The 24,943-nt window shown below is 41.8% G+C and overlaps 1 pseudogene across 1 annotated transcript in view; it reads right to left on the minus strand.

Moving 5' to 3' along the window:
* The window catches only part of LOC311247335 (synaptotagmin-9-like), a 216,319-nt pseudogene that overhangs the window by 16,207 nt on the left and 175,169 nt on the right, over positions 1–24,943 (minus strand). The window contains exon 6 of the transcript in view: positions 6,115–6,244. The product of the transcript in view is annotated as a synaptotagmin-9-like (transcript). The remainder of the gene's footprint in view (positions 1–6,114; positions 6,245–24,943) is intronic.

Genomic DNA, 24,943 nt, shown 5'->3' on the forward strand with positions numbered 1-24,943 from the left:
AGGCACCTTGCCTCTTGCCCTCCCCGCCACCGCAAGGCCCCAGGGGGTCCCACGGTAGCTCATATGCCGGCTCCAGTTGTTCGGAGCCGTTATGGTCGGGAGGTCCGTCTACCGACCCGTTTTGTGAGTTAGTAGGGTGAATTCTGGGGGGACATATGTAGTGGGCACTTACATGGGCACTTACCTGGACGGGACATAATCCACCTACACTGTCACTTTAAGGACACAGGGCATCCGGGGTATCTAGAGCGGCCATATTAACGCTTGACTTTGTTTGTTGTGGTATCCATGGCTATGCTATTAAATGATGCACACTGATGTGTGGTCAAAGAAACTTCACTCTCTTTGGTCGTGATTTCTCGTCTCCTACAGTATCTCTATAACCAAAGTTACTCAACATGCGTTATTACCTATAACAACCTATAACAAAAGAATAGCTCTTTTCAAGTCCTACTGGACAAAATAAATGAATTAATGTTCTAAATAATACCTCTTCTGTATTAGAAAATCCAGATAAAAAAAAAAAAAAAATTGTATCTTTGTAATGTAAATTATAAAACTGTAACCTCACAGAGATACTAATTTAAAAGTGCACTATGCAGTTTCGGATTTGTTAACATTTGCATAACTTGCAATTAGTGTACAAAACGAATTTATTACACACATAATCCTTAGAATGATTGTATCATAAGCATCTTATGTCATCATAAATCAAACCAAAATGTAATTTTGAGGCATTAAAATAGTTTAAAATTATTTTCTTTCTCTCTCTCTCTCTCTCTCTGTATAGCTGCATACTTCAATCAATTCGGTCAACTTTGCTGTCAAATTCTTGCCTCGCACAGCTTTATTTTTAATCTTTTTCTGTGTCCATGTGAGCTTTGAGATCTCCGGCATCTTTATTAGACACCAAAACACAATTAAGGGGAGACACCCACCTAAAATACCATTTTCCTGATTTTGGGGCAATTTTTAGATTTTTGTATAATGTTGCCCCTTTACGTGTCTTCTTTCAAACTAGTGACTAGAAAACGTAAACAAATATATTTATTTTCTTATTTTGCTTCATTTTGCATGATTGCGTCCATAAATGTGCACATATTGAATGGAGAACTGCCTCATTTGCATATATAAACATAAAATTCAGAAAACTTGCAATATATTTTTTCTTAGTTTATATGTACATAACAAACTGGGAAAGTTTCATAGTGATATCTATTAAAATATTTTGTTTGCCTATTAGGGGACCAGTAATCGGTTGTGTTGTTTGTTACTACACTGTTACTACTACTACATCATTATTATTATTATTATTATTATTATTATTATTATTATTATTATTATTATTATTATTATTATTATTATTATTATTATTATTATTATTATTATTATTATTATTATTATTATTATTATTATTATTATTATTATTATTATTATTATTATTATTATTATTATTATTATTATTATTATGTTATTATGTTATTCAGTTATCAGGCATGTGTTTAGGTTGTCTATTACTAATGGTTTGATTGGGTGTTGTGTTTGTAAATAGCGGTTTAAAAAAAATGTATGGCACTTTACAATACAGAACTTTGAAGGCGTTTTTTCAAAGGGTAGACATACCATTTCCCTAGCATCTACACACACCAAACATTCCACCTTTATTCATATCTATATCCTGCTTCTTTGTGCCAAAGGGTTTGTTGATATGTCATACATAGCCTGATTTACAGACAATACAACACTTTAAAAGCGTTTTTCTCAAAACGAGATTTTATGAGTTTGTATTACACATAAAACAAAGAAATCTCAATTTCTCTAGTACCTCCACACACCAAACTGGCCACGTTTCGTTGACATCACTCATCCAGATTTTTTTAACATTTTATACAAAAAAGTTATGCAAGAAATAGATTTTTTAAGACTAGGGGGTCATAAAAAGTCATAAATTCCTGTTCGGGTGGCATATCAAAAAATCCTCTAGCAAAAAGTTTGGTATTTAATGTAGTAACATGAAAAACCATGAGAAAATATCTATATATCATCCATTTTTTCTAAATTTTGTTTGGGGCAACATGCAAAAAGGGGCCATTTTGAATAGACCACGCCCCTTTTTGGGTAATAAAAGTATGCGACCAATTTTTTTTTTATAAATTTGGGTAACACTTTATAATAACACTCAGTTATAAGACCTTTATAAGCTATTTGTAGATAATGAACTAATCATGAACAAACCTTTTATATACATTCGTAAATTATTATTAAATCATTTATAACTATATTTGTATAACATTTACAAATTAGTTCTACATTATTTATAACTCATTATCAACATTGTTTGTACTTAATTTGTTCATCATTAAATAATGTTGTTTAATGTGTAGTAACACATTTGTAGATGCTTTGAAAAATGGATGAAAAACTGTACCTCCATTTATTTGTTCATGTTCAACAAATGATTTGTTAAGACATTCATAAAACATCTATAAATCATTTGCAGATGCTATTGTGTGCCCTAATCTGAAGTGAAGCCTATTCATCATTAACAAATGTCTAATACAGTTAATTATTTGTTTACTTTTTCATCACCTGTTACAAATGTTGTAGACAGCTTTCGGATACACCCTTCTTTGTGACATCAAACAGTGACAGAATTAGGACTATAGATAAATGCAATTTTATTAACATATAAAATACATGTGCATGACATATAGTGTAACATGGGGGGGGGCTAGGACCCAGGAGTACCCTGGCCAGGGATTGACGGAGGAAGTATCACAGGGGTGAGACTTGACTTCACGTGTGTTGTCGTCTGTTGAATGGAAGCACGATACATTAGCAAAGCCAAGTTATTCGTGCTGCCCCACGCTTTTAAGGTATGAGCAGGCTACTTTTTTGTTGGTAAATCTATTCCATCATTTCCGATCTACAACTCTTGTTGTGTAGACGTACTTGATGTGGTGGGTGCTAACGTTACATTTGTGTTTGTTCCTAATGTGTGCTCAGTATATTGCGATTATGTGATGATGACACGAGGGTAATAATTATTTGTATGTTCAGGCTGTATAAGCGCCTATAAAGCCTGAAAATACCAATCATTATTACCCTTGTGTCATCATCACATATCGCAATATACTGAGCACACATTAGGAACAAACACAAATGTAACGTTAGCACCCACCACGCGTTGCTCTCCGCCTCCCATTTGTCTCGTCCGGGACAGTAAATTGGGAATTTTCTCTGCAGTTCGTCTGTAATGTACATTTTCACTTTGGCTCTGTGAGCAGAATCAAACCTGCCGCCTCCTCTGTTTGCGAATGAACGTAGTAGCGCCGCCCACAAAGCAGTCTTCTCAAGGAATACGTCACACGCAACAAAGTACCGTAGTATTCTGTGCAACGCGCCAGTCAGTTTAAGTGCATGCATAATAGTCCCGTGAGAAACAATGTAACCCGGACATTTTCATTAATTTATTAAAAAAAATTAAAAGTGAAAAGAGGACATGTACGGGCAAAAGAGGACGCTTGGTCACCCTAACTATCACACAACCGACGGCGATGCTCCATCATTAGCATCATTCGCTCCACATCCGCAGAGCTAATGATGCTAATGATGGAGCATCGCCGTCGGTTGTGTGATAGGAATGGGCTAACCTTCTGTATAGTCACAGTGAAAGGGTTAACCTTTTTTTACTGTGTGAAGCACACTCTCAGGAGGCTCATACAGAACCAAGTATTTCACTGTAATGTACACGTACTTTAAACGTGACAAATAAAACAACACTTGAAACTTCCACTCAAACTTAAAGGCACACGGCAACATTTTTGGGAAATTAGCTTACTGTCTTCTCCGGAGAGAGACAAGAAGATGGATACCAGTCTCTCTCTGTGCGTTCAGTAGAAAGCTATGTGCCGGTTAGCCTAGGCATTGTCCAACTAACACCTCTCCCGAAGGCTAACCATTCATTGTGCTAAGCTAGGCTAACATGCAGCCACATAGCTTTCTACTGAACGCACAGAGAGGAAAGTGGTATCTATCTTCTTGTCTCTCTCCGGAGAAGACGGTAAGTTAATTTCCCAAAGTGTGGTAGTGAAAGGGTTAACCTTCTGTAGTTTGGGAGTGAAATGGTTAACCTTCTGTAGGTGGTAGTGAAAGGGTTAACCGTCTGTAGTGTGGTAGTGAACGGGTTAACCTTCTGTAGTGTGGTAGTGAAAGGGTTAACCTTCTGTAGTGTGGTAGTGGAAGGGTTAACCTTATGTAGTGTGGTAGTGAAAGGTTAACCTTCTGTAGTGTGGTAGTGAAAGGTTAACCTTCTGTAGTGTGGTAGTGAAAGGTTAACCTTCTGTAGTGTGGTAGTGAAAGGTTAACCTTCTGTAGTTTGGGAGTGAAAGGTTAACCTTCTGTAGTGTGGTAGTAAAAGGTTAACCTTCTGTAGTGTGGTAGTGAAAGGTTAACCTTCTGTAGTGTGGTAGTGAAAGGTTAACCTTCTGTAGTGTGGTAGTAAAAGGTTAACCGTCTGTAGTGTGGTAGTGAAAGGTTAACCTTCTGTAGTGTGGTAGTGAAAGGTTAACCTTCTGTAGTGTGGTAGTGAAAGGTTAACCTTCTGTAGTGTGGCAGTGAAAGGGTTAAAGCATGCGTCCACATTTGTATTAGGATGTGTTGCGGATAAGGATTCCGCACAGACAATTATGTTTTCTACTTTCCTGTCGGCAAACACGTTTCTGTTAGCTAGCAAGTAGCAAGTAAAATTGAAGTTGATGTTGAATAAACATTTAGCAAGATTTTATTTTGCGTTGTCGTTTTTAGTTTTAATTTCACCACGTTAGTGTCACATGATCTCCATTAACGTGACGTCTCGGCTCGTTTTCGTCAGGGTTCAAATCTTCGTTGACGACCATATTTAGTTATCATTTTCCTTAACTAAATTAACACTGGTTCCAGGGACTGGAACGCTTTAAATAGCGTATCCTTTGCAATGGAAGTTATTTGAGGCCTCAGATTGTAGTTGACTGTATAGATTCCTGGTGTTGAACATCTAGGAAAGATCCAGCTGAGTTTGATGAGTTGGATTCTGTTGTGGGTATAAGATAAGATAAGGTAATCTAATAATAATAATAATATAGCAGTGCACTTCTGCCTGGGGTCTCAAAACCTACAGTAGAAATGTCAAAATACATGACCCAGAAGACTGTTATTTTGACAGCGTGCAAACTCAATTAATTATGGATGAACCAAATGTTTTTAATTGTTCATGACATGACACAAACACACAAACACACACACACACACACACACACACACACACACACACACACACACACACACACACACACACACACACACACACACACACACACACACACACACACACACGCACACACACACACACACACAGAAATAACACTCACACAAATATTGCACACACACACACATCCACATGCACACACTCACTTTAAACATTCACCTTTAACGTTCACTTTAGACACTTTAAATACCTTTTAACACTATATTTGATCTATTTATCTCTACCTCATTTTAGCATTTGTGCATTTTGTTTGCATTTTGTACTTTAGTTTTGTATATTGTATATTTTGTATAGTCTTTAGTCTTTTAACTTTTTTTACTGTATGAAGCACACTCTCAGGAGGCTCATACAGAACCAAGTATTTCACTGTAATGTACATGTACTTTAAACGTGACAAATAAAACAACACTTGAAATTTCCACTCAAACTTAAAGGAACACGGCAAACATTTTGGGAAATTAGCTTACTGTCTTCTCTGGAGAGAGAGACAAGAAGATGGATACCAGTCTCCTCTCTGTGCGTTCAGTAGAAAGCTATCTGGCTGCACCTTAGCCTAGCTTAGCACAATGAATGGAAGCGGACAGTGCCGGTTAGCCTAGGCATTGTCCAACTAACACCTGTCCCGAAGGCTAACCATTCATTGTGCTAAGCTAGGCTAACGTGCAGCCACAAGCTTTCTACTGAACGCTGAACGAGAGGAAACTGGCATCTATCTTCTTGTCTCTCTCTGGAGAAGACGGTAAGTTAATTTCCCAAAATGTTGGCGTGTTCCTTTAAGCACATGCATAAAACCCAGTTCCCCCCTTTACCTCCACTAGAGGGTGCCAGTGGGCGACAGGCTTCCGGGGACATGTCAGCATTTCACTCCAGTGGTCTCGGCCCAGAGTCTCCGCGTCGGCGCCCACTCGACACACGCCGATGACCTCATTATGGCCGACGCTGTGGGGGAGGGGAGAGACAAATCAAATCAAATCAAATTAATTTTTTTTTTTAATTTTTTTTATTATTGCAAAACAAAACTTATTAAAAGTCAGTACTCAACACACAATGTATAATGAAACTTTCAGTAAAGGTGGTTAAAATATATGCAAGTACAGAAACAGGATAAAACAAAAATAGTCAATAATAACATTTTAACCGTATACAGTGTATATCCAGCGAAGTTACAATTATATAAATGTTAGTATATAATATACCCCTAATACCTATTTTCTAAAACCCTACACACATATGCTCCAGCTCAAACCCCCCCCTCCCGGACCCCCTCTTGGATAGTACCTCCATTATCCCTCACTCCTAACCAGACATCACCATTATAGGCTAGCTTTTATTCTCTCCACCACTTCTAACCACATTGACATTTTGGATTCATTGAGCCCCAGAATTCTTGCTGTAGATATTTCTTGATATATCACATCGAGATATGTAAGAAACCACACTTTCCGGCACATTTTTTCCGGTTGAAACCAACGTGATGCGATCAGTTTTTTAGCTACTGTGATACCCGATAAAACCAATCTTTTTAGTTGTGGATTCACTGCAAACTCAAAAACATCATTCAATAGCAATACCGCGGGGTGTACAGGTATATTCCAAAATACGAGTATTGATAATTGTTGGGACACATCTTTCCAGAATGCCTTAACTGGTGGGCAGTCCCAATACATGTGCATAAATGTTCCTTCGTCCCCATTTGTACATTGGGAGCATTTGGAGTCTTGTATAAGCCCCATTTTGCACAGCCTTATAGGAGTCAAGTATGTCCTGTGAATATAGTTCAGATTGATTTGTTGATGATCCGGGTTCCTTGATGTAAGTCGGACATTTGCCCAGGCTCCTTGCCAATCAAAGTCATTTTCCAGGTCTGGTATATCCCTCCTCCAGACATTGTCTAGTTGAAGGGTTTCATACGAGGACGTTAGTAATTGATAATAAAAACCTGATACAAAACCTCCCAATGTATCTCTTTCATAGAAAAATTTGTGGTATCTGTGGTGTTCAATTGGTATGTGTAATGGAACACCGTGAGATCTCATACAAAGTCGTAACTGTATGTAAAAAAGCCATGTGGACTCGGTGAGGTTAAACTTTATGCATATTTCGACATAACTACAGAGGCCCTTGTTATTAAAAATATCCCCTAATGAGTGTATGCCTCTTTCTTCCCATACAGGGAATCTTATAGGTCGTTTTCCCATTAAGAGAGCATTGTTATTGAATATGGGAGTGTGATTATGCCATACTTGAGGGTTAGGAAATTTCCTTTGTGTTTCCCGCCATGTCCTGATTGCATGGGTTATTATTGGGCCAAATTCTCGCTCACAATGCTTGATTGAAAGTTTAGTGTATGCTATGTCTTTCAATCTCTGTGGGGCTACTATGTTTTCTTCTAATTTTCTCCAAGATACCAAAGCCTCGGGGTCAAACCATATCTTCTTCAATGGTCTTAATGTGAAGGCATTAAAATATTGTAAAAAATCTGGGACTGCCATGCCACCGTCTGCTTTATTTCTCTGTGAGGTGGATCTTTTTATGCGAGGTGGTTTGTTATTCCAAATAAATTTGTATGTGGAGGTTTGTAATCTTTTCCAGTAGCCCTCTGGAGGAGGTAACGGAAGCATTGAGCTGAAGAAATTGATTCTTGGTAATACATCCATCTTAACTATTGATACCCTTGCCTGTACTGAGTTTTTAAGTTTTGCCCACCTGTCCAGGTCGTCCTTGATTTTGTTCTGTATTTTTGTGTAATTGTGCTTCACCGTTTGTCTTATGGTGGGAAATATTTCCACACCCAAGCATCTGAAATGTTTGACCATGGGTATCGCACCTGGGAGGGTTGTCTCTTTTTTTGCACTGGTGTTAAGAGGAAGAAAAGCCGACTTAGGCCAATTTATTTTAAATCCCGATAAATCACCAAAGTTCTCTATCAACTTGAGTATAAGCGGCAATGTGTTGTTGGGGTTTTGCATGAACAATATTACGTCGTCCGCATATAAACTAATTTTATGATGTGTGCCCTTGATTACTATTGGTTCTATGTGTTGGGATTGTCTTATAAATTGTGCTAAAGGTTCTAATGATAGATCGAATAGTCCGGGACTAAGAGGGCAACCTTGTCTGGCTGAGCGTGATACCGGAAAGATATCGGAGATGAATGTGCCTGTTGTAATCCTGGCCGATGGGTCCTTGTATAGTACTTTAATCATATCAATGAAACCTTTTCCTAACCCCATCCTTTCCAATACTGCCCATAGAAACGGCCATTCCAACCTGTCAAATGCTTTCATAGCATCCAGGGATAGTATCGCCTTAGGTGTGATGTCCCATTTGTCTGTATCTAGTACGTGCAGTATTCGCCTTATGTTATCATTGATCAGGCGACCTTTTATGAAGCCTGTTTGGTCCGGATGAACTAAAGACGTCATATGCTTTTGCAATCTGATGGCTAATATCTTAGAGTACAGTTTGACATCGGTTCCGAGGAGGCTTAAAGGACGGTAACTACCGCATTCAGTGGGGTCTTTGTCTTTTTTGTGAAGAACTGAAATGAGTGCGGTATTTTGGTGTTCAATGAAGCTTCCCTCTTTGACTGAGTATAAGATCATATTTAGTAATAAGGGTCCAAATATGTCCCAGCAAGAAATGTACATTTCTGATGGGATACCGTCAATTCCCGGAGCTTTGCCGTTTTTCATTCCGGATATGGCCTTCTTGAGTTCTTCTAATGTGATCAATACTTCTAACTGTTTAGCGTCTTCATCTGTAAGTTTAGGGAGAGTAATTTGATTAAGATATGTGTCTAATTTGTCTTGATCAAAGGTCGTTTCTGAGTTATATAAATCGGAGTAGAATTCTTTGAATGTATCGTTTATTATTTTGGGTTCTGTTACTAGAGCTTGTTGTTTCCTAATGGCAGTTATATCTGCAAATTTTGCATTAATTCTTAGTCGCATGGCTAATAGGTGACTTGGTTTAGAACCTTGGAAGTACTGCTGTTGTCTAGTGCTGCGTATTTGCAATTCCGATTTTTGTCTGTACATTGCTTTGATCTCTGTCTTTAGAATGTTAACTTGGTTATCTAGTCTAGTAGAGTTGTTGTATTTTAAAGAATTAAAAAGCGTTGAGTAAAGCGTTTCCATTTCAGACAGTTTTGTGTTTTGATTTTTGCGCAATATGGAGGTAAATCTATCCGAGAAATCCTTGATCATATTCTTTACCGACATCCATAATATTCTGGGATCTTGCACCGAGTTAGCATTATCTTGTAGGAATACTGTGAGAGCTTCTTTAATTTGTGTAATGAATTCCTTGTTGTTAAGCAGCATCGAATTAAAACGCCATCTTGGGGCCCGGGTAGATAGTGTACCAAATGTTGCTTTCAGGATTAAGTAGCAGTGATCTGATAGCGCATTGGGTGTCATTTCCACTTCATATTTATCAAATATTCTCGGGGATGCAAAGACGTAATCAATTCTGGATAGTGTGTTGTGTCTCGCCGAACGACAGGAGTACTTGCGGGTCATGGGGTTAAGTGAACGCCATAAATCAGTTACTCCTGTTGATTTCGACCAATCTTTTAATGCTTTAGATGAATTCTTTTGTTCGCTGGAGAAGGAAAGGTAAGTTTTGTCCATCCTTGGGTTCCAAATGGCATTAAAATCCGCACCTATTATATATGAGTACTCGGGATGGTTTAACATTTCTCCTGTTAGTGAAGTGAAGAAACCCACTTCGTACAAATTCGGGGCATATACCGCTGCCAATGCAATTTTCCTGTTATTGTGTATAATCCTAGCTATAGTTATGCGCCCCTCAGCATCCGACCATACCCCTTTCAATTCGATATTTAATTTGCGTCTGACGACTATGGCTACCCCTCTAGTTCTCGTAGCAAAAGAAGAGTGACTAATATTATGGTATATGTTATCCGCTAACGTATTTATGTCTCCCTCTAAAATGTGCGTTTCGCTTAATAGAGCCACGTCCACATGTTCTTTTTTCATCAGTGTAAGCACGCTTTTGCGCTTGTGTTGTTTGTTTATCCCACCGGTGTTCCATACCATTATATTCAAACTAGCCATAGTCTATGCATGTTTTCGTGTAGTTTTTGGTAATGTTTCTGGAGTATGAAGCTACAATAGATGCACATCCAATTAATGAGGTCCCGTTGAGAGCTGAGCTTAAAAACATATATATATACAAATAAAAATCCCCTATTTTCCCCTCACCCAGAAAGTCGAACATGCCTGTGTTCCAAGAACACATCCTCCGCGATTGACTTTCTCCCATGGTCCACCGGATTGCCCAAACTGAGCATTGTAATCCTAATTTTCCTATGCTCATTGCCATAGGATCTAACATTTCCATTCTATTGCAATAGAATGTCGCTTTTGGTCTTGCACCTTCCCTTACTGTAATGAAGTATTGTGATAAATAACCTAAAGATAAAAATAAAAAATAAAATAAAAAAAGAGAATAAACCTTTATCGACATATTCCTTTGAACCCTCCACCAACGTGTGGGGGAAAAAAAAAAGGAAAAGATTGTAGAGCAATATTGACACCTTAATGTGAAGAACATTGGAAAAGAATAATGTAAGTTAAAATATATTTAAAAAATATAGAGTAATATTGACACCTTAATGTGAAGAACATTGGAAAAGAACAATGTAAGTTAAAATATATTTAAAGAATATATAGTAATGAGAAGAAAAAATTAAATAAAATAAAAATCAATGGAAAGATATAGATAAGGAATAAGAGATAAATAATTATCAACGTGGAGAAGCCACTAGAACCGATTTAACTGATTAGATAAGATAGAAAAGCAGCGCCTTTTAGCGCTTCAATGTGCCTTTAATGGAGTGATTACTTAAATTGTTAGAATAACCTTGCTGTGCTCATACGTTTATGTGTGGTTAATTTTAAAGTATTATTAAGGACTGATTGCACTTCATTTAATTTATTATCTGCTATGTGTATGCACACCGAATGTTATTGTTATAGTTGTATGCTTCGTTGTCATGGTGCCTTATATTCTAGAAGGTTGTAGAATATACTAGTGCCTAGACTATTTTACATTCCAGAATGATCTAAGAGACCCAGGGCATTTGAGCGATAAACCCAGAATATTCCAGATAGATCTTTTTGCATTGATATTTATTTGTCCCCTCAGAGACCAGAGACTGAAATTATAATGTATTATGAATCGTATTATACACAGTACACTTTGTTATAGACGACTTGCATATCGTTTGCTACTTTGATGAACACAACAATGTCATTCCAACACTGGTGGAATGACCTCATTGATGAACACAATAAAGTCATTCCAACACTGGTATATATTTAGAGAGAGGCTTAACTGATTCCGGCATTTTCGTCATGCTTTGGGTTATTTGCTGCATTTTGATTCAGGAAATCCTCAGCTTCAAAGGGTGTAAATGGACCTGACCTGCGGCCGTTATTGCCCAAGAATGATAACAGCGCCGGATATGCTAGCCTTGGCTTGTAGCCGGCTTTGTACAGCTTTTGCATCACATCTTTGTATGGTTGACGTCGGATGATGGCCTCTCTGCTCAAATCTTCGTAGATAAATATTGGTTAATCACCATACGTCGGCTTCCCACGTTGGTTGCGAGCATATTTGATGATGTCATCCCTTGTTGTAGTTTTCCGCAGAGTGACAATCAACTCCTGAAAAGGGGGTCAATGTCAGACCTTGCAATCAAAAGTTAGGGGGCGCACTGAAATTATGGCAAGGGTTATTAGCCCCCTAACTTTTGATTGCAAAGTCTGACATTGACCCCCTTTGCAGGAGTTGACCTAGAGCCCACCAAGGTCATGCATATCAAGTTTGGTCAATGTCAGACCTTGCAATACACTGTAAGGCACTGTAAGGCTACTGTCCTGCCTCACTTCCAGTGATGAAGCTAAGCTATGCTAACGGAGCGTCTATTCCCAAAGCTAAAATGCACGCACAGAGACAAAAAAGGTATGTATCTTCTTGTCTAACTCCAGGGAAGATGTTAAATAAGCTAATTTCCCAAAATAGTGGAGTTATCCTTTAAGGCCCGACAACATACGTTAATGTCCCCATGGGCCGGACACGTCTTCTTTAAGGCCCAACAACACACGTTAATGTCCCCATGGGCCGGACACGTCTTCTTTAAGGCCCGACAACATACGTTAATGTCCCCATGGGCCGGACACGTCTTCTTTAAGGCCCAACAACACACGTTAATGTCCCCATGGGCCGGACACGTCTTCTTTAAGGCCCGACAACATACGTTAATGTCCCCATGGGCCGGACACGTCTTCTTTAAGGCCCGACAACACACGTTAATGTCCCCATGGGCCGGACAAGTCTTCTTTAAGGCCCGACAACACACGTTAATGTCCCCATGGGCCGGACACGTCTTATTTAACGCCCGACAACACACGTTAATGTCCCCATGGGCCGGACACGTCTTCTTTAAGGCCGGACAACACACGTTAATGTCCCCATGGGGCCGGACACGTCTTCTTTAAGGCCCGACAACACATGTTAATGTCCCCATGGGCCGGACACGTCTTCTTTAAGGCCCGACAACACACGTTAATGTCCCCATGGGCCGGACACGTCTTCTTTAAGGCCCGACAACACACGTTAATGTCCCCATGGGGCCGGACACATCTTCTTTAAGCCCCGACAACACACGTTAATGTCCCCATGGGCCGGACACGTCTTCTTTAAGGCCCGACAACACACGTTAATGTCCCCATGGGCCGGACACGTCTTCTTTAAGGCCCGACAACACACGTTAATGTCCCCATGGGCCGGACACGTCTTCTTTAAGGCCCGACAACACATGTTAATGTCCCCATGGGCTGGACACATCTTCTTTAAGGCCCGACAACACACGTTAATGTCCCCATGGGCCATACACGTCTTCTTTAAAGGCCAACCTCTAGGTTAAACCCTACTGATCAATTATGGGTAGTTTACATCATTGGTATATAATTTCATTATTTATTTATTTCCATTTGACACCGGAAATGCCACTCTGAAAGAGTTAAAAAGGTCCACGCACGAATAACATGCACGCGCGAATCAAAAAAGCTTATCAAAACGCCGACGTCACAACAGGTGTGGCTTGCATATTAATGAGCCGAATCTAATGTTGCTTTTCCACTAAAATAAAGTACTCAGTTTGTCTCCGTGTGGGGAGGCGGGGCTGCTGGTGATCAGCATGAGAGCTCCAGAAATGACACGTGAAAAACTGCAGACCACTGATTGGTCAGAAGAGAGACGCGTGACGTCACTGTTTGGGGAGTCTGAACGAAAACAGAATGTCCGCGCCGCCATCTTTAATGTCTCGCGTAGGATATCTTTTGTATGTTTGCAGCAAGAAACGAGTGCAATAAAAAAGGATACAGTCACTGTGTATTCTGCCTCATTTATTTATGAAACAAAACCGACATCAACACAATTTGCCACCGAGCGGAGAGTTTAGTCTGACAAAAAGATCGCTGATTAGTTACGCTTGTTGTTGGGGGTTAGGGACGTAACGTTAGTTAGCCTAATGCTAACGTTAGCAGATAGACACGAGAGGCTATCTGTGTAGAATAGACACAATGAGGTAACGTTAGCGTTAGCATAATAGACACAACGAGAGTCTGGTTAATGTTGTTATTGATTGATTGAATGAAAACTGTGTTTTACTCTGGCTTGCCAAGCTCATCATAGCCCCTTTCGTGACTGATGCACCGAGTGAAGCTTGTGGACTCGACAACAGCGGCGGCCGCAGGGCGCCGGAGCCCGCAGCGCTAGTTAGCTCATAGCTATCGTGTAACACTAGCCTTTGCGGGCTCGGGCGCCCTGCGGCTGCCGCCGCCGTCGCGTCCATGGGCCCCCCGGCAGGGCACCCGTGGGGTCGGGTCGGGGTGTACAGAGAGGAGAGAACCATTTTGGGTCGGCCGTTCATGCCGACCAGCGAGCCGGATGTCGGGATATGTTGTTAGCACAATAGCTACCAAGCTAAGCTATGTTATCTACTAACGTTATAAACACAATGTGTACAACGACACAATGATTTACATTATTACAAATATGGTAGCGTGGTTAGCTTTAGAGATGGATGGATGGCTATAATCACGGAGCAATAGTGAGGTGAAACAGATACATTTCCATTCGGCTAGTAGTAGCAAGCATATATCTATGGTAGTGTTGTAAAATCCAAACATATATATCATGATTAAATAATGTGTAGAAATACTTGGGCCTCAAAACAATAATTCATAGATTGTGTGTGTGTGTTTACATAGACGTGATTGCCATTGTAGGCCACACAGGTCGATTCACACATGAAGTGAGTGGTCAAATGATTCTATCTACGACCGCAACCCAAGGACCATCTGCCATGGCCTGGGACAATGGGCTCTGTAAAGATCAAACGAAGAACAAAAGGTCACGTAAACATGTTATCTCGCTGGAGTTCCTGACACACACACACACAGTGATGAGGTTAAAAGGATCAAAGCGCCCATGAAGTGTTATCAGCTGCTTTACGGCCTGGGGACACAGACAGACACACACACATACTCACACACACACATTTTCAAATACACATCCACACACACACACACACTCACACACACATAGTCACACACTCACACACACACACACACACACACACTCACACACACATAGTCACACACTCACACACACACACACACACACTCACACACACATTCACACACACACACACACATTCACACACACACACACACACACACACACACAGAAGATCTCCAAACAAGCTAACTATTTCCTGGTATATTGTTAAAATAGTAATTTGAATCTTGAATTAAGTCATTGAAGTAAGTTAAAATATAATTAGGTTTGGTCATACTCAAATGTCTACAATTAGTTAATGTGTCTGTGCTATTTTCATTTAGATTCAATATGATTAATTGATTGTTCTATGTATTGAAATGTATTCTATTGGTACATCAAAGTACTAACAAGTCAAGTAATGTGTTTAAGTAAAAGATATAAGGAAATTAAAATGATGCAATGTTTAAACTTTGATTAAGGTAGATTGCTGATACAGCCTCCATTTGCAGAAATGTGAAGAGGGTTTGGCCTGTAAGCCAAACCCTTATTTTCAAATCCAGATTAGCAGGCTTGTGATTGGGACAATAATGTGATGATGTCATCAACTCCAAGAGACTGGCCTTGGCTATAATAATGGGTGTGTGATGGGGGGAGAGGGACTCAGGAACAACCGAAAAACTCTGAACCAACCAAACCCACAAGGACAGGACCTCACCTACCATCTCACCCATCAACACCAAGGAAGCAGGCAGCAGAAGACAAAGGACTTTTTGGAGGGAAAACAGACTGCTTTGTTTTGTCAGCCAAGACAACACAAAGACCATCAACAACTTATCAACTATCATCCTTTATACTGTAATATTAGTCTAGTTGTATCACTTACGGCATAGTGTTCGTGATCAACAACTATAGCATTTTCTTATTGTAATTTGTATACACTCTTAAACTTTGATTAAACAACTGTTAAACTACTTTCCTCCTAATTCCTTCTGCCTTTCTGCCTGCTCAGTCAGTTTGAACAGAAGGGATTCCCGGTGCTAAAGGTATTGAATCACAACGCACAGTACCAGCAACAGGTTCTGATCAGAGCAGAACAGGACAGCTTGGGAATCCACTTCATTTTGGTGCCGGACTTCAGTGAATCACAGTGCTCGTGTTATCACCACAACAACAGAATTTTTTTCTCTACACGCCGGTCGACGAGAAGAACAACTGATCGATCGTCTTCAAAGTAACTGGAAGAGTTGCTGAGAGGTGAGTGTGATAATGTATGGGCGCTCAATTCGAACCGCGGAGGGGGTTGCTAAGAATTTAACCTCATGTAATCATGATGTAAGGGGAAATTAAATTGAATGTTCTGGCTGGGGAGGGCGGCTCTGTAAACACTGTGCGTAGTATATTTTAATGTAAAATGTTAGCACTATGAACGGAGCGCCGTTGTTGGTCGGAACAAGTAAGGGAACAGGAACATGTCTTAGATTCGTGCTCAGAGTTGGACCGAGGTAGACACCGTGCGTGGTATGTCTTATAGGTAGTAGACTAAAGCACGCCGTTGCGTAGTATTTTCTACAGTAGAGAGTTAGCACAAGTAGGTCTGGTTTTAGCCTTGGGCACGGGCGGGCGTGTTGAAATTAGACGGCGTTAGGCTGTAAAAAAAGATAGTGCTTAATGAAAGGTTTACCGGTCGCGCCGCGTGCGGCGTTCGAGAGACGGTAATGTGCGTGAATGCTGATTTTGTACTTTTTAATTGTGTTAGGGAGCGTGTATGAATGTATGGTTGGCGAATGTTTATGGTTAGGAGTGATTGGTGGGATGTGTGAGAGTATAGTTATGTTATTATGTAATTTAAGTCACCGATTGGCCGTGGGGGAGTTTAATGGAAACGCCGGTTTTCCGAGGCCCGTCGAACGCAGCAGCGGTTAGCTGTTGTGTTAGCCTCTGAGGCACCGGAGCAAACGGAGGGAAAAGTAGACGTAATTCAAATGTATAAGGTCGATCGATAGTGTCTTGAGATTACGGGGATATGTAAGGCACTTAAATGTTTTCATATTCGTGGCGGATAAAATAGATGTGTAATGTTTAATGTGGTTGGGATAATCTAGACGGGGACCCGGAAGTCGTTCTAAGCTCGCCGGAAATGACGACGGAGGGGTCAAACTAGTGTTTTGATATTATGTTTTTATATTTCTAATTAGATCACTACACTGGCGTTTTGAGGGAAATAGGATTCTGTTGTGGGGTATGTGGTATTATATTAACGTTGCGAGGGGACGGCCCGCGCGGCGAAACGGGTCGTTGGGAAGCGTTTTTATGGGATCATGGGAGAAGCTAAGCTAATGCTACCTAGCCACGCTAACGGCTAAAGCGATCGCCGGTTGTGACGTCATAAGGGTGCGCGCTAAGCTAACTGTGCTGACGTCATGGCATGACGGGACTCTCGGTATGTCTCGCGAGGGGGCGTCCATCTTGACGGGGCTCCGAGCGTCCATCTTGACGGGGCTCCGAGCGTCCATCTTGGGAGGGTGCCGAGCGTCCATCTTGGTAGGGGTGGCGAGCGTCCATTGTTAAGGGGAAGGTGGAGTTTATTGGGAATACAGTAGGGGGCAGAAGTGTACAGGATGAATATGTTTGGATTCTGCTCACAGAACGTTTTCATTGTACACTCTCTCTCCCCCTCTCTTCTCTTTCTCCCCCTCTCTTTCTCTCTCTCTTACTCTATCTCCCCCTCTCTTCTCTTTCTCCCCCTCTCTTTCTCCCCCTCTCTTTCTCTCTCTCTCTTCCCCTCTCTCCCTCCCTCTCCCTCTCACCTCTCTCCCTCTCCCTCTCACCTCCCCCCCTCTTTCCCTCTCTCTCTCTTTCTCTCTCTCTCTCTCTCTCTCTCTTTCTCTTTCTCTCTCTCTCTCTCCCTCTCACCTCCCCTCCCTCTCTCTCTCTTTCTCTTTCACCCCCCCCCTCTCTTTCCTTCCTTCTCTCATCCTCCTCCCTCCCTCCCCCCTTCACCTCTCTCCCTCTCCCTCTCACCTCCCCTCTTTCCCCCTCCCTCTCTCTCTCTCTCTCTTACCCCCCCCTCTCGCTCGCTCCCCTCATTTCAACACCGCCTCTCTTCCATGTATTTCCCCCCCCTCGGCCCCCCCGAAACGCTTTCTCTTTCTCTCCTAGTTTGGGGCCTGTATATAGAGGTTTTTTTATGGGTTTCAAACGCGGTGTAGTGCTAGGTATATTGTTTAATGCGGTTTACTGTAAGGTTTCAAAGGCGGTAGGCTGAGTTTGGGACTTATTATGCGTATGTTGTAGTTCCATATTCAGTTTTATTGTTATTTTTAGGGAATTTCTAGTGCTGGCAGTGGTGTTGGCTGGCGTTGGCGCTACGCTTTGTTCGACAAGGCGCTCGTACTTCTTTCCTTACATTTGGACGGGCCCCGGCTGGGGCTCAGTACCAGTTCATGTTGGTGGGCCGTAAGTCGGAGCATAATTACTCTACTCGGCTGCGCCTGCGATGGGGGTGTGGGTAGACAGTTCATCGTGGCTCACTGTCTGCCTCCACGCTTTGTGCGCTGTGTGTGGCTCGTCGGTGCTCGCTGCCACACTGCGCACATTTTTCATTTTACCAGGGGTACGGGGACTGCTAAACGTCGTGGCGGGGGTGGGCTCGCTGTCTGCCACCGCGCATTAACGGGGGTGCGCTATGCGTGCACTCGTCAGAGGCTCGCTGCCACACTACGCGCGTCAAATTATATTGTGTGTGGGTGTTTGGGTGACTGGTTACGGTGGTGTGTCAGAGGTGCTGTATGTGTGTGGCAGTGGTTGTGAGTGGAATAATTTTTGAATATCCTTGAGTAGGGGGCCCGGGGTGTCACGTTCCAGGTTGCAAACTGGGGGTGATGCCGTGGGCCACAGGACGAGTTGGCCAGTGGAATGTCATTGGTCGGCAGGATTTTCAATGTGGGGATGGTGTCGCCGCCTGTGGTTATGAATGGGTTGTGTGACACTGTTCTAAATGCACGGGGACTTCAATGACATAAGGCACTGAAAATTGATTTCTGTTCCCGTGAGAAGCGCGTTATTTTAACACCTAAAGGGTTAGGTGTTACGGGGGATATATAATAACTGTGTGAGAGATTGTGAATGGAAAATATGTGTGTTACTGATATGTGTAATGTAATATGAGCGAAATACATACTAGGCTTTCACGGACAGAAATAAATATAGTTACACATACACATAGTCATTTGCAAAGAACGATTAGAGTAAAAGTGAGATTATTCACCTAAATTACAATGTCCGATACAGATGTTTAGAAATGATAGGCTGTAAATAACAACTTTCTGATTGACCACCATCTCAGGAAACAGCTGATGGAAAATAAGTTCCCCGGAGTGGTATTAAGGAGGATCTTGACAACAGGATTGAGAGTCTGGGTTTCCAATGGAGACAACTGGAAAAAAGATTAAGGCTGTGTCATTGATAAATCAAAAACGAAAATTGCACAAATGCTCTCATATGATCATAGTCTAGGAGATGCCCGACATTCCATGCTTAAAGACAAATGATGGATTGTGAATGGCAAATGTCACTGATAATTAAGTGTATTTTTTGCTTCTCTCTTTTCACAGCTGCTCCAGGACGGATGGCCAGCGCTGACAATTCCGAACCCCAACAGGGAAATCGAAGAGACTGTTGACAGTCAGGGGGTATAGTATCACAAGACCGAGATTATCAATTCCTGTTTACACCAATATAGAAGTGTGAGTGAAATTAACTCAAGTTTGGTAAAAATAGTTTGAATACAGAGAAACTTGCTTTCCAAACGGTGACGTTACGAGTGATTGAAGGAAGGGGAGAATGGAAAATACACAGATAGGAGCAACCGGAGGGTTAGATGCACTGACCATAGAAAGGGTAGACAATCTGTCTATTTCAACGACTGGAGATGTCACAATAGAAGTGACGAAAAGATGGCCAAAGATATTCAGGCCATTACAGAACCTTGTAGTTAAAGGAGGCCGGTGTAGAATGCGTACCCAAATCAAGATAATGCCGATAACCTCTGCAGACATTACATTGACCGAATTGGACGTTGACTTGATTGACTGGAATTTGATCGACTCCCCTTTAGTGTCCAGTGAGACGGAGGGACTGGAAATAATGTCTTTTACTCCGCCACAGGGAGTCGTTGCAGCAAGCGACCCAGAGACAGCTGTATTACCCGAGTCAATCCAAGCTGAAGTGTCCGTTGCAGATGACTGCCAGTTACAGACGTGCCTCCCTCTCGAAGAACAGCTAGCCGAGGCTAGACGGGTAGTGGACTATCTCCAAGGCCTACTCCAGTCCACACAGCCCGGAGGGGAGACAGGTTCCAATCGCCTCTCTCCCTCTCCCTCTGGAGAACCAGATGGCCAGAGACAGGCCCAGTTGGGGCCACAAGGGGGTCCCGTGCCGGAACAACAACAAACCCCAATAGGACCACCCACGAGGTGGCAACCACGAGGAAAAGGTGTAGGCAAAGGCAGGAATCCGATTGGCTACCGTGTGCGGCAGGTGCACTGTTGGACGTGTGGGACCCTCGGACACATTTCTCGGAACTGTGCAGAGCAGGCCCATCTATCCACAACAGAGCGTGTTTGTACAGGAACAGGTGGCGGGCCCCTCCCAACCACGGGCCCCTCTCAAGGAACTGTGACTGGACCAAATAGGTATGTGGCTTTCTCCTCCGAACAGGCTCCAGGGAACCATGGCGATGATGGCATACCACCAGGACATGTTCTGGGCCCGATGACCCCAGGGTCATCTGGTCACAGGCAACTGACCCACCGGGTCTCACAACCCGGGGGAGACCGCCAGTGTTGTTGGGGCTGTGGTGTGAAAGGTCATATTCAAAGGTCATGTCTGCAGAGGCCACCGGCAGAATAAAAATATATGCAACTGACTAGGGTAGAGGTGGGATATATTGAATGATAAAATATGCTCCTAATTAGATTAGAATAAAAAATAAATAGAGGTGTTAGGTGATTAGATTATGAATGAAAGTTACTAAAAACGAATGTATGGGTGACTGACAAATGCATGAACTAATCAGACTAACAAGAGGATCAAATTATGTTAAACAGTTAATCGATATTAGACAGTGTGATGATGTGACACTGCGGCAGCTAGTGATCAGTAAATTATCCATGCTCGGTCAACATTCAGATTGATCAAGGGGTGGACTGCATGATTAAGAAATTGAAAAGACTCATAGTTGTTTCTAGTATTTTATAGTATTGATAGAAGCATATTAACAGTTATGAGCAATAGGATAGGTGTTTGTTTACTTTTATTTTTTACTTCTCTTTTCTAGTGTGATATGAGCAATTCCTGACTTAGGCCGGGAGCGTACATTTCGTTTATTCATTTGATTTCCCTTTTTGTTTCTTAGTTAAAAATGAGCTAGAAAGCTCACAAGTTTGGTTTATTTTTTCATTTATTGGTTTGGCAGCGTTTTCTTTGTGTTTTGTTTTCTGTTTTCTTTCTTTCTGTGTGTTTTTTTTCTTAGGGTACCTGGCAAGCTGGGAGTGATCTCGACACATCAGGACGGGGTAGTATATGTCTGTAAAATGGACTGGGAACAAAGTGAAGAAACATGAGCTAGTTATGGATTTTTGTTCTCCGCCCATTGAATACCCAGTTTTAGGGGCTGGGGGTGTGTCGTGGTTGGTGATAGTGTTGGGAAGCATGATTCTCTGTACATTAATGAAGCTCAATAGGTTTGGTCGCTATTGGCCAAATTAGTCTTGTGTAGGGTGTGAACATGTGCAGTTGATAATTGGCTTGTGATGTGGAAGATGTGTGTTTAAGGCGGACTGTGAATTGTTGCCATACACACAGGTTACTGGGAGAATGGATGTGTCAGTGCTGAACGTCCGGTCCGGGGTGCAGCTGTCCAAAACCAGAGGAAGACGGTAACGATGTTTGAATGTGTATTCCACATCGAGAGGTGGAGGAATATACGTATACTGTTTTGACAGCATAATTTTGACAGCATAATATAATGAGAGCCATGTGAATTTTTCAGAATTTTGAAATTTAATGATCTAGAAGCCATGAAATATATAGATAAATGATTTGGAAAAGAAAGTTGTCAAAGCTCAGACCAGTAAAGAGAGTCTGAGGGATGGAAATTATGGATTCTCAATTAATTGTTGTGGTAGAAGTGATCCCCACTGTCCCCCGAAGCGATATGTATTTACTGCAGGATACGGATGGGAGAGGACACTGGCTAGTGTCTACCCAGCGGTTCCATGGGGAACCACAACACTGCGGAGAACCAGGAGACGCATACCTCTCGGGTCGGGAGAGTCTTGGCCAACGCAGTGACCGAGTCTTGAGGCTTCAGAGGGGAACGACAGACAACCAACGAGGAGACAGCAACAACTCCGGCTGTCAACAGAAGCAAGGCCTCAACTATTGACCAGGGGGTCAACAAGCGAAGGGGGGGAGCTGCTATCGCCCCTATCGACGACCAGGCGGAGGGGAGGAGACACAAACCTCTTCCACTGATCCGAGGGTCAACCAGCGAAGGGGTCGAGCAGCCAGCAACGACCTCCCCATCGCTGTGACTGCAATAGAAGATACAGCAGGGGGCTCTACCCCCTAAGAGAGACCAACACGAGTCAAGATGTGCTTGACAGAAGATGGGGTGTATTAGAAAGGCAATTTGCTTTCTGAGTTGCACCCAGCAGTCGTGATATTGCACCAGCTCTGAGCAATAAAGAGGAGGCAGGGTCAAATCTAGAAAACATGGACCCCCCTCCTCAAATGCTCCATTGATCTTGGTACGAGAACAAGTTATTAAAGGCTGTGCACATGATCACAAAAACTGAAATGGCTAATTTGAATTTTAGGATCTGAGTGTGACAAATCAGATATATATTTTATCCTAATATGATTTAAAATGTCTTAAGTGTTATCTAGATAGTAGTGTGTAGAGATTGATATCTATGTTTGACATATTAAGGATAGGTAAACTATCCAAGTGGGGACTGTTGTAAAATCCAAACATATATATCATGATTAAATAATGTGTAGAAATACTTGGGCCTCAAAACAATAATTCATAGATTGTGTGTGTGTGTTTACATAGACGTGATTGCCATTGTAGGCCACACAGGTCGATTCACACATGAAGTGAGTGGTCAAATGATTCTATCTACGACCGCAACCCAAGGACCATCTGCCATGGCCTGGGACAATGGGCTCTGTAAAGATCAAACGAAGAACAAAAGGTCACGTAAACATGTTATCTCGCTGGAGTTCCTGACACACACACACACAGTGATGAGGTTAAAAGGATCAAAGCGCCCATGAAGTGTTATCAGCTGCTTTACGGCCTGGGGACACAGACAGACACACACACATACTCACACACACACATTTTCAAATACACATCCACACACACACACACACTCACACACACATAGTCACACACTCACACAGACACACACACACTCACACACACATAGTCACACACTCACACACACACACACACACACTCACACACACATTCACACACACACACACACATTCACACACACACACACACACACACAGAAGATCTCCAAACAAGCTAACTATTTCCTGGTATATTGTTAAAATAGTAATTTGAATCTTGAATTAAGTCATTGAAGTAAGTTAAAATATAATTAGGTTTGGTCATACTCAAATGTCTACAATTAGTTAATGTGTCTGTGCTATTTTCATTTAGATTCAATATGATTAATTGATTGTTCTATGTATTGAAATGTATTCTATTGGTACATCAAAGTACTAACAAGTCAAGTAATGTGTTTAAGTAAAAGATATAAGGAAATTAAAATGATGCAATGTTTAAACTTTGATTAAGGTAGATTGCTGATACAGCCTCCATTTGCAGAAATGTGAAGAGGGATTGGCCTGTAAGCCAAACCCTTATTTTCAAATCCTGATTAGCAGGCTTGTGATTGGGACAATAATGTGATGATGTCATCAACTCCAAGAGACTGGCCTTGGCTATAATAATGGGTGTGTGATGGGGGGAGAGGGACTCAGGAACAACCGAAAAACTCTGAACCAACCAAACCCACAAGGACAGGACCTCACCTACCATCTCACCCATCAACACCAAGGAAGCAGGCAACGAGAACAAAAGGACTTTTTGGAGGGAAAACCAAGTCTTTGTTATCAAACAAAGACCAGCAACAACTTATCAATTATCATTCTTTATACTGTAATATTAGTCTGGTTGTATCATCTTACGGCATAGTGTTTGTGATCAACAACCATAGCATCTTCTTATTGTAATTTGTATACACTCTTAAACTTTGATTAAACAACTGTTAAACTACCTTCCTCCTAATTCCTTCTGCCTTTCGGCCTGCTCAGTCAGTTTGAAGAGAAGTGATCCCAGCTTTAAGGTATTGAATCACAACGCAGAGTACTAGGCAACCCGGTTCTGAAGCAGAGCAGAACCGAAACAGCTTGGGAATCCACTTCAGTAGCAAGGCTCTCTGCCTGCCACTAGCTGTGTGACTCTCAGCGCCCCCTGGTGATACCCCTGGTGACCAATACCTGTTGTGACGACATTACACGTGCACGTTATAAACCATTGATTAAAATATGCAAGTGCATGTTGATTGTGTTGGGCAGACAAAATGTTTTGATAAAAACGCTAAAACTGGGTCAATTTCAATACTTTTTTTTACAATTCTTCATGAAAGTCACTGTTGGCCTAGTCCACATTGTTTATTGAACAAAAATACAACGTGGAGGTTGACCTTTAAGGCCCGACAACACATGTTAATGTCCCCATGGGCCGGACACATCTTCCTTAAGGCCCGACAACACACGTTAATGTCCCCATGGGCCGGACACATCTTCTTTAAGGCCCAACAACACACGTTAATGTCCCCATGGGCCGGACACATCTTCTTTAAGGCCCAACAACACACGTTAATGTCCCCATGGGTCGGACACGTCTTCTTTAAGGCCCGACAACAGACGTTAATGTCCCCATGGGCCGGACACGTC

This window comes from Notolepis coatsorum, assembly GCF_963971535.1.
Source record: "Notolepis coatsorum genome assembly, chromosome: 20".
NCBI classification, from domain to species: domain Eukaryota; kingdom Metazoa; phylum Chordata; class Actinopteri; order Aulopiformes; family Paralepididae; genus Notolepis; species Notolepis coatsorum.